General features: G+C 39.4%; 1 long non-coding RNA gene across 1 annotated transcript in view; it reads right to left on the minus strand.

Moving 5' to 3' along the window:
- Positions 1-3,168: 3,168 nt before the first annotated feature.
- The window catches only part of LOC118471056 (uncharacterized), a 54,881-nt gene continuing 39,224 nt past the window's right edge, over positions 3,169-18,825 (minus strand). The window contains exons 2-5 of the long non-coding RNA XR_008602269.1: positions 4,950-4,967; positions 4,222-4,340; positions 3,675-3,917; positions 3,169-3,491 (exon numbers count right to left, since the gene is read on the minus strand). This is a non-coding gene — a long non-coding RNA (uncharacterized LOC118471056). The remainder of the gene's footprint in view (positions 3,492-3,674; positions 3,918-4,221; positions 4,341-4,949; positions 4,968-18,825) is intronic.

Consider the following 18,825-nt stretch of genomic DNA (forward strand, 5'->3'; position numbering starts at 1 on the left):
CCAAAACTATCACAGATCATTATGCAACATGACTGGATCGCTGATTATTCTGTGCTAATAGGGTTGAGTTAGAAGTCCAGATTATATTAACATTTTGAAACAGATTCCAAATGTGCATGCTCATGTCAACAACTGGCTTCAGAAATTTTGCAAACTGTGGCATTTGCTGCAGTTGGGAAACCTAAAAAAAAATCACCTGCAGCAGCCCCTCAGGTAATATGAAGGATTTTCAGTTTGACTGGACAAACAAATGCCTCATAAAAAATATTGCCTGTGATGAATTTGAGCCTTCAGCACACACTGTACATATTCATAAAGTTATGTTATTCACCACATGTGAATGCATTGTATTTAATGATTTAGATCACTTATTCATTTCGTATTTTATAATTCAAAGTCAGAATATCTTTCCCCGAAGGCGCACTCTTCTCCAGCAGCTGGTTTAGAGCTGTGGGGAAATCCTAGTGAGCAAAGCAGATCATGTCTTCTCTGTGCACCACATATACTGTAATCATCTCCTTGTCTTCCATGTGTTCTTTGTCCGTGGAGATATACAGTTGCCTTCAGCTCGGCCTTCTGAGAAGAACACCATTTTATCATTCCTGTATGCTGACCTTCTGAAACGCAGTCCCACAGTAACAGTGGAATATTTTCATGCAATGTACACTCCGTAGAGTATGTCTGCTGCCTTATATAAACATCTCCTCATGCACATATAATAAATACATAATAAATACATGCAATGTCTAACAAAGGTGGAAATATGAAGCTTGCCATATGTGTTGAGACTTCCCAGTAACAAGTTTTCTTTGTCAACATCTGACACAATTACATTAACAGGCTTTTCTCATGCAAGCCAGTCAGTTGAATCCGCCCCCCTGCTTCTGTGTGAGCTTTAATCTTTGGCCTTCTTTGTAAAAATAATAATCACAATATCTATCTATCCTTTAGCTAAAAATAAGTCTGTTTCTAAGAGGTGCTGGCCAACTTAATAGACTAATTAACTCAAATCCCCGGAGAACTGTAACAGGCAAATTAAATTAAAAAACAGCTCACACAACACTTTGCATTAGAGCCAATGACTTAGTATTTTTGTTGGCGTGCAATAGTTTGTATAAATATGTTTTTTTTTATCTCTCTCTTTTTCTATCAAATACATTTACAAACATGCAAATCTCTGACACACACATATTCCCTGACGCAATGATTTTTCACTTTTCACACCCTTTTCCCCTTTTCCTTTGGAGACAGTAATCCCCAGCTGCAGCACTAATAGCATTAGCGGAGCATATCCAATCCCCTTAGTACCCTGACAGGGAGTGCAGAGCTCAGACCTACCGTGAGACAGACACTCTGGGGGACTACACTACCCAGACTGCCTCGGGAAATCCATGCATGTTACTCAGCTCATTATTGATTTAAATAAACTAAAACAAAGATTAAATTAAGAGTAGAGAGGCATATCATATGTTTTCAGTATCATTGTTAAAACACTGGGTTTGGGTTGAGTTTGGAGGACTGAGAAAGACAGGAAAAGACAGAGTGATGAAGACTATCTCCAGAACAAGCAAAGCCCAAAACACTGATTAGCATATTTTATCAGTTAGAGGTGTGTAAGTCTGCAACAGGGAGAGATATGTAGGGAAGAAAAAAAGATCCTGAAAACTTTTACAGAAAACATGAGAGAATGCTGGTGGCAGTTTGATTACACTAAACCACTTTTGCGGGTAATCTTTTGCAGGGATCGACTGATTACTGGTTTGGTTGGTTTTGATACACAGCAATGTTCCAAACATTGTTTAATTTTTAAACCGATTTCCAAAAAATGAATTAATTTCAGTTGTGCTTCTTTGGCTGTGATGCAGCTGTTTCTTTATATCTGGAATCAGCATTCTGCGGTCTCAAGCAACATCTTGTCCTGAGCATTGTCTGAGTGGTTTTTCATCTTGACAAACAGCCTATCGACACTGAAGGTTAAAGACTGTAGGTTCTCATAGGTTCTCTTTTAATTAAACAGGTGTAGAACATAAGTAAATAACAGCATTTAGTTACAACCCTGGGAATATACGCTCTTTTCCCCTTTTCTGCGTGATTAACCACTTCCCTGGCTTTGTACGTGAATTAGCATGTGAAGCCCCTGTCTTGAACTGGTGCCTGCTTCTAACCCTCACTGATTGGACCAGCAGCCCAGCTCTGCTCTCCAATCAAGTTGCACCACAGCACCCGTTTTAAAGCTCAGCCAAAGTGTCACTCGGGGCAGCTGTAATTTGGTGTAAGCAGCTCGCCCCAGCGTCTCTTTGTTTGTGCTTCTTGAACCTTGTTCATTACAGACCTGAGAGTTGTTTGTACATGTAAGAGACACTCACGCTGTCACCAGAGGCTCGGCCAGGTTAAGGGTTTTGGTGACAAGCACATTTTGCTCATTTGGAGTTTATTTAAACGTTAGGCGCCAGGTTGAGTGGTGCTGCTTCAGTCTGCAGCTTCTGTTCGGGCAGTGAGTGCACGGAAGACAAGATTTAAATGATAAACTCTTAAGTTTACAACTTCTCGTAAGAAGTCTTCTTTTGTTTACATGTGTATATATGTTCTGATGGAGCATCCACCAACCACAATTCTTCCTTTTGCGTGGTCTGTGTTTATTTTTGTTATCACAAAAACCTATTCATTAAAATCACAATCAGCTTCAAATACAACCACAACCATCTGGTTGTTTATTTACTGCTTCCACTAATGAACTGGAATGGAGCACATTTCAACAAACTTTTGTTTTGGAGTTAATTATTGTAAATGTTGACAACAAGATTTTCAGTCCTACTGGAAATGTATTTCTGTTGCAAATATCAGGAAAAACTGTCCTTGATTACAAATTGGTATCGAAATTAGCCCTGAAAAAAAATATTGGCCAACTCTTACTGTTTTGCCACGAGAGAAGTGTTTCTAGGGATAATACTGTCAGTCTTCAGTCAGTCCACCGCTTTGTTTGTGACTAATACTATCTCAAAAACTACAGGGTGGATTGATATAAATTTTTGCACAGACATTCACTGTTACTTGTGTATTCAAATTAATGCTGCTATCAGTGGCGGTTCAAGCCAAAGTTTACCGGGGAAGCCAAGGTGGGGTCAGTGTTTAATCACAGAGGCACATTAATAAATGACAACAATGATATCCAAGCACCAAAAACTTTTATTTTATTTTATATTAAAATCCAATAAACAGTTATTTATGTTTTCCACAAAAAATGCATCAACTGAAACAATGAGGTTATCATGGCAGCTGTTGAAATGTTTAACAAAAGCAACATTTGAAATCAGTCACGTTACAAAAGTGGTTTGGTTTCCTGTCATTCAAAATCCTAGCACTACAGCAACAGGATACGGTTGTGCTGTCTGGCAAACTGATCCTCAAATACTGTACATTAAGATCCAAGGCCTTGGCCCTTGTAGATTCTATACTTAGGAGTTGTACATCATTCCTGGACTTCCTAATATCTGTGGAAAGATGCAGAATAAACATAGTTTACAACTGAATGCATCGTGTACCATATGCATGTATTTTAATTTACAGCAGAAAGCAACATTTTATGGACACAGTAGTATAAATTGTAAGGACACTGATTTGCAAATTGCAAGTATAGACACACTTTCTACATTACAAACCTGATGGTGCAGTACCTGATCCACATTGATCCCCTTGCTGTCCTTCTGGTTGTTCCTCTCTCTGTCCCTGTATGTTTTCCTCATTCTCATCCTCTGGAACGTCCCTCTCTGTGACAATCCTCCTGCTCCAACTCCTCTGGCTCTCCCTCTTCCTGCTCCTCAGCTCTCTCCACACCTTGACGTGACCTTGCTGCTTTCACTTTTGTATTTGGGGCAAAAAAGGATGCAATGTCCCTTTCTCGCCTCGTGTCGACTAGCCTACAATAAGAGGGAAACCGTAGAGGCATGCATACATCTCATTTAACAAGTAACATCAACCATTCAGTCTTAGCAGGTGGATAGTGTTCATTACTTTATTCACAATGCAACAACCAACATTGTTAACATCATCACACCATCAGGATATTTGATCAGTATTTGCTTTTGATGAGTTTGCTTAGCAATTGTCAACATAGCGAGACCAGCTATTTACAAACTTGATTTCGTTGTCGGAGTGGGGAACAACAGGAACACGGTCATGTTTGCAACACATCACTGTATGAGGTAAAATCACTTTGCTTACCTTATTTGTGTCTCGTGCAACAAGAAAACTGGCTCCTTCTTTCTCCAAAACTTGTACCAAACCCAAATCCCTGCAAAGGCCGGCAGCGCATCCGTCCACGAGGCAGACAGCACCGCATGCTACAGTGTGGGTGCATCACTCTAATTAATCCCCATAGAGCCACATGAGTTTCAGTTTCAATGGTAGTGCATATCATCATTATGAAGTGACTGGTTTATTACTCAGTTAGCACTAGCCACTGTAGGCCCCTGTGTAGAACCGCCACTGGCTTCTACCACTATTGGATGATGAAGTTTTGCACAGACTTTCATATACCCCCCTTGAATTGTAATCACTTCGGTAATGTTTCCAAACACTAAAGTGTTGACTTCTAACTCTCACTGGGACAAAGTTTTGATTTTTCCAAAGCTTTTCTGACCAAATACTCAAAACTAATGACATTCCTCTGGCAGTAACACACTGTAACTACATTACATATTTCCATCATTCACTGTGTACTACTTTTGTGTACAAATTGTATATCTGCATGACAGAACAAAGTAAACAATGTGAAACATTTCTAACATAATACGTCAGATTGGAATTCACAGCAGCATCCTGGGGTGCTTGGTGTTTGCTGCATCGTTCGTGAATTATTCATCTCCAGCACACACAGGGCAGACATGCATTTGTTGTTTGGTTATGCAAAAGCAATGCATGTACATGTGTTTGTGTGTGCTTTTACTTACACATGGCCTTGTCTGTATCTAAAGACAAAGAAAAGACAGGCAGTCAGGGTAAGACACATAAGGGTATATGCACAGGCATCTCTGAATAGTCCATTAGTGTCACAATTCCAACAAACTGTGCTCCCAAACACAGCCTTCTAAGGCAGAGCAGCAGTAAGCCAACCAGCGGAGGACATGTCTTCCTCCATCCCAGCCCCTGTAAGCTAGCCTGCCAAGCACTCTGCATCTTGACTCCAGCTTCATCTCTCAGCTATTACCCATTCCTCATAGTGAGTCACTGAAGACTGGCTGCAGTCTGCCACAGTATCAGCCTATAAGTAATCATTCTACTATGTAGAGTCAATATTGTTTTTGCTTTTTCTTTCTTTTTTCTGTATGTGCAAGAGGAAGGCGGAGAAAATGTTGTAGACAGGGAGGGAAGAAAGAAACTACAAAGGAATAAAAAGGAAACGAAGATGAAAAAAAACAGACAGTTGTGTGTCAGGCCTAAGAATGAGCTGTAACCTAATGAGTCTAGATGAAAGCTGACTGTCTGGGCTAACTCAATTCTTTGCTCTGCTAGTCACAGTTCTTAGCTAAATGATGTTTGCTCCAGCCTACTGATGCAAGAGCCAATGCTGGATTGTCTTTTTTTGGTCATATGTTTTCCTGTGTGCGACGACCCGTTTGGCCGCTCGCATGTGTAGAATGTTGAACTTGGCTCACGCAGCACACGGGATGACATCACCCACAGTGTGCAGCAGACATCCGTTTAAGACATGTTTACAGTGCTTAAACCGCCGGCATGCCTCTATCCCCGCTCGTATAAACACGGAATGTGGCTGACCATGTGCACACTTGTGTGTGAACACGGTGTTTACACAGAACAGATCAAGAAATATAACTAGAGCAGGGAAGGGTGAGGATGCAATCTGTGGGGTTGTGGTTAAATACAGAATAGGAGTAAAGCAACACAAGGGTGAGGATGTTCCAAGGAGGTCTTTGTAAAGGGTATCAGAGATTTTGAAGGGCAAGGTGTTGTGTGTACACAGAGGTGAGGAGGAGGCATGGTACTAGCTCAGGAATGCTGTAAAGCTGTTTGTAGAGTCAGCAGGGCAATGAAAAGGCTTATGTGTTGGAGCGCTGCCAAAGCAGCGATGGCAAAAAAAAAAAAAAAGTGAGGACAAAATAAAGAAAACGAGGGGATGGGAATAAATAAAAGAATGGGTTTCATATAGAGAAACCTCAGTGGTGTTGTCTGCTGAGGAGAGTTTTACATTCTCCATGAGAATCCACTTTCAGGTTAATCAAATCTGGGAAGCTTTCTTTAGAATTAGATCAAAAAACACTCCTGTCCTTCTGCACCATTTCTAAGATTTCCATCCTCTTTGTTTCATGTTGCCTATCAGCAGCACATCTGTTTCACACATCAGTGTGGTTTCAGAGGAAATTTCTACACCCATTCATCCGAACCATGTGTGCGTGTGTGTATATATATATATGTATGCAAGCCCCATTATTCAGAGGCAAAGTGAAAGACCATATACATGATATACTTTTTTCATGTGGAATATAAAGGGCCAATATCACTGTGATAATAAGGCAGGATCCAAAAAGAATAATAGAACAGAAGTATCTAGATTACACACAGAGAGAATAAAGAGGTCTGATAAGAATTCTTTCTTTATTTCCCAACCACTGTTTCAAAAGCAAATAAAGATCAGTTCACAGCAACTCAGTTGATATTTAAAGGTTTAACGTTTTAGAGAAAAACACGCCTCAGGAAACATGGGCTTTTCCATGCCCAGGTATGTGATAAAGGTCACCCAAGTTAATTCAAGAAGTCAGAAAGGAGTTGTAATGTAGTAGTGGCATCAGGGTGTTGACAGAACAAATAGCTAATGTGACAGCAGACATGAGAGAAGCAGTTGCAAGTGAGGGAGTGAGAGCAGGAGGAGTAAGTGGTACATGAACTACTGTACTGTACTAGAGGCAACAAAGACAACATTAAATCATAAAACTAAACATTAAAACTTAAGTGACTGTACAGCTGCAGTAGCAGCTCCAGTTTTTAATATTGCCATAACAACATGATCACAAGGACATTGCAAACATGCAGATGTTAAACAGATAATGATAACATTTGCCATGTTCACAATCTTAGTTTAACATGCTAAACTAAGATCATTGCTAACATTTGCCAGCAATGAAGTGCTGAAGTTGACGGTATTGTCATTTAATGTATTTGGTCATTAATTAGTGTGGAATAAATCAGAATTTTAAACTAATAATGGTGCCAGTGTGAGGCGGCCTTAGTAATAAAACTTGGCATGAAGGTTCATCCATACGTTTTCTTCTGCATTGTAGAGATCCTTCTCTCGAGCAATGTTTTTCAGCCTTTCCAGGCGAATTCTGGGGCCCGAGTCAGTTGAGATGTGTAACTCCTTCAGCAAGGTCTAGATCTACCCCGAGGTCTATTCCCGGTAGGGCGTGCACAGAAAATCTCCAAGGAAAGGCCACAAGGAGGCATCCTAATCAGGCATCTCCTTCCAGATGTCTGAGCTCCTCACCCTATTCCCAAGGATGAACCCAGTTGCCTTAGAGAGGAAAACCATTTTGTCCCACTTGTATCTGGAATAACATTCCTTTGTTCACCACTCATAGCCCATAACCATAAGTTGGACGTTGAAGCGTATTTTGGTTGGTAAATCTCTTCACCACGATGGGCTATAAAATGCTGGCATCACTGCTGATGTGAATATGTTACATGGCAAACCATTTATCAATATTGACATATTCCACTCCGAACCTCACAACAATCTGGTGGCACCAGAATAAAAAGTACATAATTATCCAATTGATTAGGATTCATCCTTTGATGACTAATAATGTTTGTGACAATCCACCTAAAGGTTGCTAAAATATCTCAGTCTGGATCAATGCGGTGCATCAGACTAACTGGCATTGTAATCCATAGAGGTGAGATGTTAGCATGGCTAAAATGCAGAAGTATTTTTAGTTTAGACCTTTGTGAAAAGAAAAGGCTGTGCTTTGAATTACAAAGCAAATGAGGAACTGCAGCACAGAGAAAGCAGAGAGTCTGTGTGGGTTCATTTTAGATTTATCTCCATCTGAGCAAAAATCCAATTTAGATCCATCCCTCCTTGACCACATACCCATGCACTCCCCTTCACAGTGCAACATAACTCAAGGACAGTGAGTCAGCCAGCCAATATGAGCCTAATCTAATCCTTGGTGCTGAAATCTGAGCTGCCATGAGACATGCAGAGAACTGTGATGTCACAGGGCACGACCTTCACCCCGTCTACCTGCTGAGAAAGGTGATGAGCGAGGGAGCAGCAGTGGAAATGGGAGATGGGAGAGGCTGCTTCCCTTGTTCTATAGCTGACATTTTAGGCCTTGTCTGGGCGCAGCAGAGCACGAAGTTGAGACATTGGTATCATGCCACTCATAATCGCCACCTGGGGTGTGACAGGAGAAGAAGGAAAGCAGGGTGACTGACCAGCAAGGAAGAAGAGGGAAAGCAGAGACAGAGAAAAGAACAAGGAACAGAATCATGTAGAGGATGAAAGCACTGGGTCTGGTGCTTGGACAGATGTGAAGACCACATGCACAAACATAAACAAACATGTACAAACATGCATGCATTACATATTTCTCATAGTATTCCTGTTACAGATCTCTCCATAGAAGAAAACAAACAGGATAACGCTTCCTGACCACAGTGCAAACATTTACAACCTTAGCAGTTCGACTTCTTTAGCCCCGTGAGCACCTCCAAACATGATCTCTCCTTATTTCCTGTCTTTATTTTCTCAAAGCCAAGCAGACTGAGACAAATTCCTGTGGGTGTGCTATTTAGGGGAACTGTTGACCACTTTGACAATGGCTGGCAAAGTGAGCCCTGTCATTTGGTGCCAACACATACAAACCGGGAAGTCAAAGACCCTACAGAGATCATTCAAGCAGCGACCTGTTATAGAGAAACATTCACATTTGAAGCTGTCGGGGATTATTTTTTTATTAACTCAGTAAACTCTACTTTTGTGTCAAATCTGAGTTCATCATGTTACTTTTCATCTTGCTAAATTTACAGTGAACTACAACCAATTTATGTCACCACTCACTGCATTGTTTTCCCTCTGAGCGTCTGTTGCAAACACTCTTTTCTCGAATGTGGAGACAGATTTCAGTTACGCCCTCTGTAGAACTATGAGATTTCCCAGTCCCCTGACACTGTGACACCAATTAGGAGGCTGCTGATATGACAAGCCATTGGTCCAAACGCTGTTACTGACAAAAACAGCCTCCGTAGCTGTGTTTCTTTGTGACTGATATTATAGTGTGGAGTAAGGGAGCAAGAAGAGGAGTAAAAGTTAAGAGAATTATAAGGCTGAAGAGGAACGAGGAAGAAAAACGCCAACAGGAAGGGGAAAAAAAAACAGAGACGAAACTGAGGGAGTTAGAGCAGCTGATGTCAGTCTTGCGAAGGGAAGTTTTCTGTTGTCAGCCCACACTTGACTGTCAGCTGACAGAGCTGCAGATTCAGACCTACAGCAATGAAGTGACAAGAGAGCTGATGTGCTGTTGGAGTACTTCTGAGATATATGATGGGTACTTTGCCACTTGCTGTTTACAGCTGTGTACATTGTTTTACAATCACCACAGAGGTTTACAAGATACTCACTGTCTCCACTAGCTCTGCTAAGCCATTACAATGTGTTTTACATAATATAACCTGCTTCACAGCTCCCAGGTTCCCCATCAGCAACGGTATGATGTCACCAAGTTGAGACACAGAACAGGAGGGCCATTATTTTCTGTGCTGTGTGGTAATGTTCACATCCGTAAAACCTGGTGATGCCAGTAATGAAACAAGAGAAGACTTTGAAAAGGCCCTGAGGTACGTGTGGTGTACGAGCATGTGTGTGTGCATGTGCTATGAAATCAGCTTCAGCAGAGAAAACATACAACCACCACCTGCCCAATGAATGATAGCAGCTCACCTCTACGCAGAACATGAGCAGGCAAATCATAGACAGATGTTGCGGTTCTGAGTGCACCCCTGTGTGTCACACAACTGCCAGTTTCATACAGGAAACGAATTTTGTTGCTTGTGAAAATTCTGCAAAGGTTCACTCAAGCTACCGTTTTGTAAAATAGAAAGCACACAGCTGCACATTACATTTCTGACAGTTCACTGTATGAGAAAAGTGTTCATACACTAACGCTGTATTATCTGAAAATCTGCATTGTAACAAAAACACTGCAGGGCAGCATTAAAGCGGAGAGCTAAACACACGATTGTAAAGTGTTCAGATATAGTCCCAGTTTGACATTAGTTGTGCTTGACTGACCCTGAGAGGTGGCTATCAGGGGCTGAAGTGAAAACATGGCAGGGTTAGATATTAACACCCACTGAGGCCAGGAAGTCTTAGCTCTGCAACGTGTCCAGTGAATAGCGTGGCGATTAGCTGACAGTTAGCTGACCTGACGGTGGTTTTGAATTTATATGTCCCAGTAGAGAGCAGAGGCAATCATATCAGTAACACTGAGAAAGCCTGACACAGCATACACCACCAGCGTGTGTAAAACAAGCCTCTAGAGCTGCCGTGACTGAAAATGAAATAGATCCACAGTAGCGCAAAGAATACAAAAAGATATGCAGAAGGCACGAGGTTCACGCTGAGGGGGCTGCAGGTCCCAGATCACCCATAGTAAGACTCAACATAGAAAAACATAGGTGGTTCTGGCTGTTTAATTACATTGTGTGTGTTTTGCTATACCGTGGATGCATTACCTGTCCAGCTGACTGATCAACTTGTCAGCTTTCATCAGGGCCAGGTAGACTGAAAGGCTTTTAAGATGCTAAAATGCACTGATCTGCAGTTCTGATATGCTTTGTCAGCACGATCTACTGTAAGCAAACAGATTATGCAAAAATAAATTATTCTGAGTAATAATTAAAGGTACAAATACTCTAAAACACTATTATTCATAATATGTTTGAAGGACAACTTGTAGTACAAAACTCCAAATGAATATGTTAAAAAAACGGCTACCCGACACCAAAGTTTGACTTACTTCTTTCATTCTGGTTGAATTTTACTTTCTTTCTTCAACAGTCAGGGGTAAGAGGAAAAGGCACCTAATTTGACAGTGTCTCTGATACAGATAAAACAGTATGAGCTTAACTGGGTCTTTCACTGAAGTGAAACTAAATTGGCCCAAAAAGAAAAAATAAAGCTGTATATTTTCTCGCTGTATATTTTTACAGCTAACAATCATGTTTCACTGTGACAGAATGACCATGCACATTTGAGACATGCAAACAAGGGCTGTCTGGGAGCCTTTAAGAACATTTGAAAACCAGTTTTCATAACCAGCCTGGCTGCGACCTCGACGAGAGGGACAAGAAGAGGTGAGGCAATGGACGAATTATTAAAACACCACTCAAGCCAATGAGAAAATATTGGAATTTGAGGTTTAGAAGAAAATAAAAGCAACAAGGCTGAAAGTTTGAAGTGATGATAGAGGAAGATAAGAGACCACGGGGAGGAAAAATCTAAAAAGACAAAACTAAGAACTGGAGAGAGTCGAGGAGATGGGTCATGCAGAGAGCACAGACTGCAGAGAAGTACATGATTTAATACTGCAGCTTCTGGATGCTTCTTAACAATCTTTGCATTGTGCAGTCAAAGGATGCAATCTCTCTCTCTTTTCGTGCTTCCATCTGCTAATTCATACACACTAAAACACTCAACACAAAGTGCGCACGCTACATCAGATCGTGATCCAATTAACTTCCTGTCAAATGTGAACCACGCTGATAATTAGTGCAGAGTTGTAGTGATAAAGCTCTAAGTGTGTCACCTTCCAGAACTAGGACAGCAGTGTAAGCTTCATGGGCTAATGGGAACACTCATTCACAATTGGCCAGCATGAAGCCAGCACACACACACTTAGACCTCACTGATGCGTTAACATGACAGTCTACTCAAAAGAATACTGATATACTGTTGTGAGGTCAAAACATTTATCCTCATTTTACCAACGGTAATGATTTTTGATTCCTTCAGGCCATCCACTTGTTTTGTGCGCATGTAATGAGAGCACTGTGATTGGCAGGGATCTACCCTTTACTAACTATTCACTAATCACACCCTCTGTTATCTATTTCTCTTTTGTCTCTATGGTCACTGTTTCTCATTCTGATTCTATTTCAAAGCTTTGTTTCCATTTAAACTGCAACAATTAGGATTTGGTCTCATGTACTGACCCACATTTATCCGTTTGATTGACTTACTATTCTCAAAGTTCATTTCAGTTCATTCTATCTTAATTTAATATGTGTTTTTTTTTTTTTTTAAATTAGTTAATTTATTTTATTAATTTTTTTGCTACATGATATTCACTAACACGAACACTTGTGGAGTTTTAAACAGACGTCTAGGTTTTGGGCGAATGCTGCTCTCTGCTGGAATACATTTGCATCACATGATGTGTATTTGGGCTGGTTCATGAAACGCACAGAGATGATGGTTCATTTACAAATTCCCATTGACGCACAGTGTGTTTTCTGGTTGGTCTCACTAAAAATGTATTGTAATGTGCATAGTTTGTCTTGTGGTTTCTTGTAAGCACATACCGCCCTCTCACTTCTCCACAAACACACTCAAACAGGTTGCAAAAGTTTAGTGTATGTTTTTTTTTAAAAAACGTACATTTAAAGTGTTGTTTCCTGCGGTTTGTTGTTGTTGTTGGTTTATTTATTTTTGGTTCTATTTACCTTAGGACTAAAAAGACTACTGAAATGACTTTCTTCTTCTTGATTGTTTTTTTTTTTCCCTATTATGTCTTACTCTGATCTCTCACTATGTACAGTCATGAACAAAAATTTACATACGCTTGTAATGACCATCTGTGTCATGGCAGTCATGTGTTTCAAATGACTCCCATAACTCTTACTACTCTATGATAAAATCATTAAAACATATGCATCATCACAAAAAACAATCATGCATTTTGAGTATTTCATAGATGTATTACAGGTCTTCTGACAAAATTTTCTGGGTCAAAAATAGACATACAGCAATATTTAGTTAAATGTCCACTGGCCATTTTCACCTAAGTTAGCTGCTGTTGGAAGTTGTACACAAGTGTTTGTGAAGTTTCTGGTTGTATTTACACTCCTCTTGACAGAGCTGGTGCAGTTCAACTAAATTTATTGACTTTCTGAATTCAGACTTGCTTATTCACCACAGTCCACAGGTTCTTTAAGGGATTTAAGTCAGGACTCTGAGACGGCTAGACTAGAACATTAATACTAGTATGCTTTAGCCATTTCTTTACCACTTTTGATGTGTGTTTGGTTTCATTGTCGTTTTGGAACACACAACTGCTTCTTCTGGCTGACGATTTTAAGTTTTCCTGAATAATGTGATGGTGATCCTCCTGCTTCCTTCTTCTATTTACTTTGTGTAAAGCACCAGTTTTTCTGGCAGCAGAACAGCCAAAGCATAATGCTACCACCACCTTGCTCAGTGGTAGGTTTGGTGTTCTTGAGGTTAAAGGCCTCACTTTCTCTCCTCCAAACATATTTCCGGTCAATGTGACCAAATAGCTCCACTTTTGTTTCATGTAACCACATGCTTGTAGTTTGTCCATGTGATTAGCAGCAAACGTAAGTTGAGCCCTAAGGTGCTGCTTCTTGAGGAAGGGCTTCTTTCTTGCACAGCAGCGTCTCAGCTCATGGTGATGTAAAACACACTTGACTGTGGACACTTGTGTCCCAGCAGCTTTTAATTCATTACAGACCTGCTTTTTGGTGATTCCTGGGTAATTACTGGCCATCCTGACCAACTGTTCTTCAGCAGCAGGTAACAGCAGGTAAGCTTGTGTTTTCTTCCTGAGCATGGCAGGCATACAACTACGTTATGCACTTCATACTTACAAACAACTGTTTGCATAATGTTTGTGGCTGAGTCTGATGAATGTATCACATAGGCCATATTTTGAATTAGCTCAGTGGAGTCAACAGCTGTAGTCAATCATAATTTCTAATGATAAGCTACGAGGCCATGCCATGAAGAAAATTTTATTAGCTCAACTGTCTACATCACTAAAACTGATTATTTAAGTTGCTCTATGTATATTTTGGACCTGGCAGATTTTTTTCCAGAAGACTTATAATAAATATTTGCAAGAAGCAAAATGAATGATTGCTTTTGCGACAAAGATGCACATGTTTCAATGATTTTGTCATAGAAAATTAAGACTTATGGGAGTCACTGGAAAGTCAAGGCTGCCATCATATATGTAAATATGTGTTCATAACTCCAAAAGTTAAACATTCTGTACTGCAAAATACAGGCAAATAATTTAAATAATGCAATTACTAGCGTTTTTTAGCACATCCTGGGCAACTGGAATATGTTTTACTGCTGTGGGGTAACAGAGAATTATAAATGGAGACCAAACAAGGTTAAAAGTGCAAAATACTGTCCATGTGCCTACAGTCTTAAAACCAGGAAAATCTCCAGACTCCTCCCCATGTGCTCTCTGTGAGGACTGAATGGACACACAAAGGCAGCAATTAGACTTTTCTTGTGTGAAATGTCAACAACCTTTCAGCAGTACACGTTGCTGCAGTGAAGACTCTGATCCCAGCGTTTGCTTTGGTCTGCCACCAGAGAGCACTGTTGTTCTATATAAAACGACAAAAAATAAAACACTTCAGTAGAATTAGATTAAACCTATTAATAGATCACAAGACACACAGTTAGGTTATTCTGTTATCATTATCTGAGTCACAAAGGTATCTTCTCTTTTTCAGACAGGCAAAAATGCTGAACTTTGTTATGAACAAAGTGAGATAGACAAGAAGCGGTAAACTTTAACAACACATTAATTTTATTAAATAATCTACAGAAAACAAAGAAATGCTTTAAGAGTACTACCTATGAAAAATTAAGCATGAAATTGAAAGCAAGGCAAATGCATATCACTTATTTAAAAGCAAAAAGCAGCGCCTTACATCTATGTCCTTAAATCAACCCAGTCTTGCAGCGGGTCTTAGGATACAGATACATTGTGAAGCACAGAAATCCTGGTGTGTTTGATAAAACACATGCTGTATCAGGAGAGCTGTGCCTGATAAGACAAGAGTTTTCAAAGGCTGATACTAGATGACCATTCCTCCTGTGTCATCTGGAGAAAGGCTGTAATTCAAATACAGTCACACATCTTTTGTGATTGATGGAAACTAAGAGATAGCATAACATAAGCTATCCCAAGTCAGTATTAAAATAGGCTTCATTCATTGCCCCCCTGCTAGAACAAATCTAAACAATATAAAAGCACAAGAAAGCTGAAAGATTGCTCTTGATCCTACAGTAACATAACCAAATAAATACTGTCAGTCCCCGGCTGGGGTTTTTAAGGACACACCCGTTATATTTCACCTAGCTTATTTTCTTTCTCTGCAAAGCAAGGTTAAAAAAATATCTACCCCAAGTGTATCTCACATGCCTCTCAGCAGTAGATCATGCGCTTTCTAAATGCTGACAAACATCGTAAGCTCTGTTGCCAAAATATAATGTTGGCTCTCCCTATCAGACCGACATGATTATGATCAAGCTGCATAGCACACCCTGATCGTGTTCCAAAGGAAACTGAATGAATTGTAGTCATAGTTGACAATATTAACACAGGAACATTTAAAAACAGCCGTGCTTCTCACATGATTTTGATCAGTGTGTCCACATACCATGTTTAATTTTAAATGATTAGAATTAATGACCTTATGTACCACAGCCACAGGGATTTAGACTTTGCCTTGCATGCAAGCTTATGATTAGATAAGAAAGCTAAATCCACATGCACTATTAGTACATCAACAGATTCAATGAACTAGTTAAAACCTAGCTTAACCTAAGCCCTTCATCAAAATTTTCTTAAAAAATACATCTTACATTTGCATGCCTCTGCTAACCAGTCAAGTTTCAGGTTACATCCATGTCTGTCCAGATTTATGTAATACATTAATTGACGACTTTATCAAATTCCTTGTAAGAGTTCACACACTTGGCCACAAAAGTTGATTCCGACAAAACATAAAGTTGCAGCCATGGGAAGAGGCAATGCATCAAATATGGCTTAGAGTCAGCAATTCAGACCAAACATGTAACACAGTCAAAATCGCAGCTTCTGTTCCTAATTTGTAGTGTTGAACAATGTCTAGCATATTGCTTTTGATTACTTGTACATTGTCACAGGGAGGTTGACCTTTGACCTTTTGGATATAAAATGCAATTTGTGTGAATTTTAATATAATTACTGTGTGATCATTGACCACCAAATTCCAGTCAATTTACTCTTGATTCTAAGTGAACATTTGTGCCAAACGTAAAAAAATTCACATCAGGCATTCTTAATATATTGTGTTTACAAGAATGGAAGAGATGTACATCCTGAAAACTGCTGTCACAAGTGGGAAGGTATAAAAACTGTAGAATAATCACTAGCTAAAAGAAAGTTTCAGGAACTAAAAGCAAACTGAGGATCCATCAGTCCATCCATTATCTATACACTGTTTAATAGTCAATAGGATCATGAGGGGCTGGAGTCTAACCCAGCTGACTGAGGGCGAAGGCAGGGGACACCCTGGACAGGTCACAAGGCGAAACATGGAGACAAACAAGCACACTCACATTCACACCTACTGACAATTTAGAGTTACGAATTAATCTCAGCATGTTTTGGACTGTGGGAGGAAGTTGGAGAACCTGCAGAAAACCTACACATGCACAAGGAGAACATGCAAACTCCACATGGAAAGATCCCAGGCCCAGGGTTGGAACCAGGGATCTTGTAGCTGAAAGGCAACAGTACTAAACACCAAGCCCAAACTGAGGATACTTTTTAAATATTATACCAACACTTGCATTTATCAGTCATACAAGGTGCATTAAAACAAGAATCACTAAGTGGTGTGAAAAACTGTTAAAACAGCGCCAATTCTCCTAGATACACTCTGACACAGTTTGTCAAGGCACTTGGTAGGTAAGTTGTTGACAGTCTTTGCACAGTGTTTCTGTGGGTTTAGGCAGTTGCTCTTACTGTAATCTCAGACTGATCTGATGCTACTGCAGAACTTGTTCTTTGTGTCGCTGAGGACAGTTCAAAACATGTAAAAATGTGAACTCTTTGTGTCAGCCCTTGGGGTAAAATCACTTCCTCTTAACCCATAATGTAATTAATTCTCAGTCATAATGACTGAGCAAGATATTCCCATTTAAGGTTAAACATTAAGTTGCATTTGTTGTTGTAAGTTGCTCGTTAGTATAAAGCAAAAGAAATTATCTGAGATCATAAATTTAACTCAAAGAAAAATACAATCCCATTTATATTTTATCCGCTTTTCACTTCACGATTGTTGAAGATGGCTTAATAATAAGAGTGTAAAATAGATTGTCTACTCAGCACTGAACAGGAGATTATTATATATAGTCCAAATAATTTAAGGAAAAAATTCAAACACTCTTGAAAAAATACTGAAATATCTAGCTAGTGTGTAAGGGATTTACCTTAATTTAGACTGGTTTGCAAATTTGAAAGATATCACAGACCTTCTGGATGCTAAATAACAATGTGCTTCTTAGTTTGTTGCCTAAAATAACGCAGCTGATACTCTAAGTGCCACAGAAAGAATGACACTGTTTAATCAGAGAAAAGGACCCTTATTTCTTGTAAGTCCTATGGCTACATGACTGCCTTGGATTCAGTCAGATACCACTCTCTAAGACACTTGATTTGTGGCATGATTTAGGTTCACGGTGAGTCTCCACTGTGAAAACAAACAAGCCAAGTTCTGGAAATTCTGTTATGATGGGCCACAGTTTTTGATGGGTCACAAGTTTACGTATACATAATTTCGGTTTAACTCACCAATTGTGAATCATCGTGAAGATAAAGTGTTGAAACTTTTCAGTCATTTCATTTCAAGACAATAAATGTAAAATTGAAAGAGGAAATAATTCTGTTTACAAAAATAAATGACGTGTGAATTGTGTCAAAAACCACTGTCTATGAAAAAGGGGAATGAATTAATGTAACAGAGAAAAAAAGTGATGGACGTGACAGAAAAGTTTGCAACTCATTTGGCTGTCATCTTACAGAGAATGCCCAAATAGGGACAACATTTGGGAGACTATATAAACACTCAAATTTTAGAGAAGTAGACAGACTCAAGTTAACTGCAAAGGGACATTTCATTGCTCTACACTGAGAATTTTCCACATTTCTACATTGCTTTCAGGAAGCTTGCTCTTTAATTTTTGCCTGTTGTACTTGCAACAACCAAACCAAGATCAGCAGTATTTTGCAGCTCTTTTAGAACACTGTAAGTACTTTTGAGAAAGTTTTTTTTTTTTTAAATTAGTTATTCAAATAATTGTCAAACCATTTTACATTTTAACTTTAATTGTTGCTGCTTTTACATAAAAACTGCATACTGTTAATTGTAGTAAGGCATACCTTAAGCAACACAAAAGGGTTTGAAATCAAGTATCTTAAGTATAATCAGTCTGCAGTAAAGACAAAGATGTGTGTTTAAGCCAGTATGCTTCCCTGATTGCTTAAAAGTAAAAAGTAAAAAAAACACACCCTAATAAAGCCTTTTTATACCAAAATTGCACCACAGCTATTATACCAGCTGTACCAGTCTGAACTAGCTAAAACATAAGATTCATTTTTAGATTTTAAGAGGATGTTGAACCCATGTTTAAATGGCATTTACTGACTATAAATGTGAACTAGTGTTATCACTGTGGTATGAGAGCTGGTCTGTCATTGTGTAAGATATTACAGTAAGTCT

The sequence above is a fragment of the Amphiprion ocellaris genome, chromosome 7 (genome assembly GCF_022539595.1).
Source record: "Amphiprion ocellaris isolate individual 3 ecotype Okinawa chromosome 7, ASM2253959v1, whole genome shotgun sequence".
NCBI classification, from domain to species: domain Eukaryota; kingdom Metazoa; phylum Chordata; class Actinopteri; family Pomacentridae; genus Amphiprion; species Amphiprion ocellaris.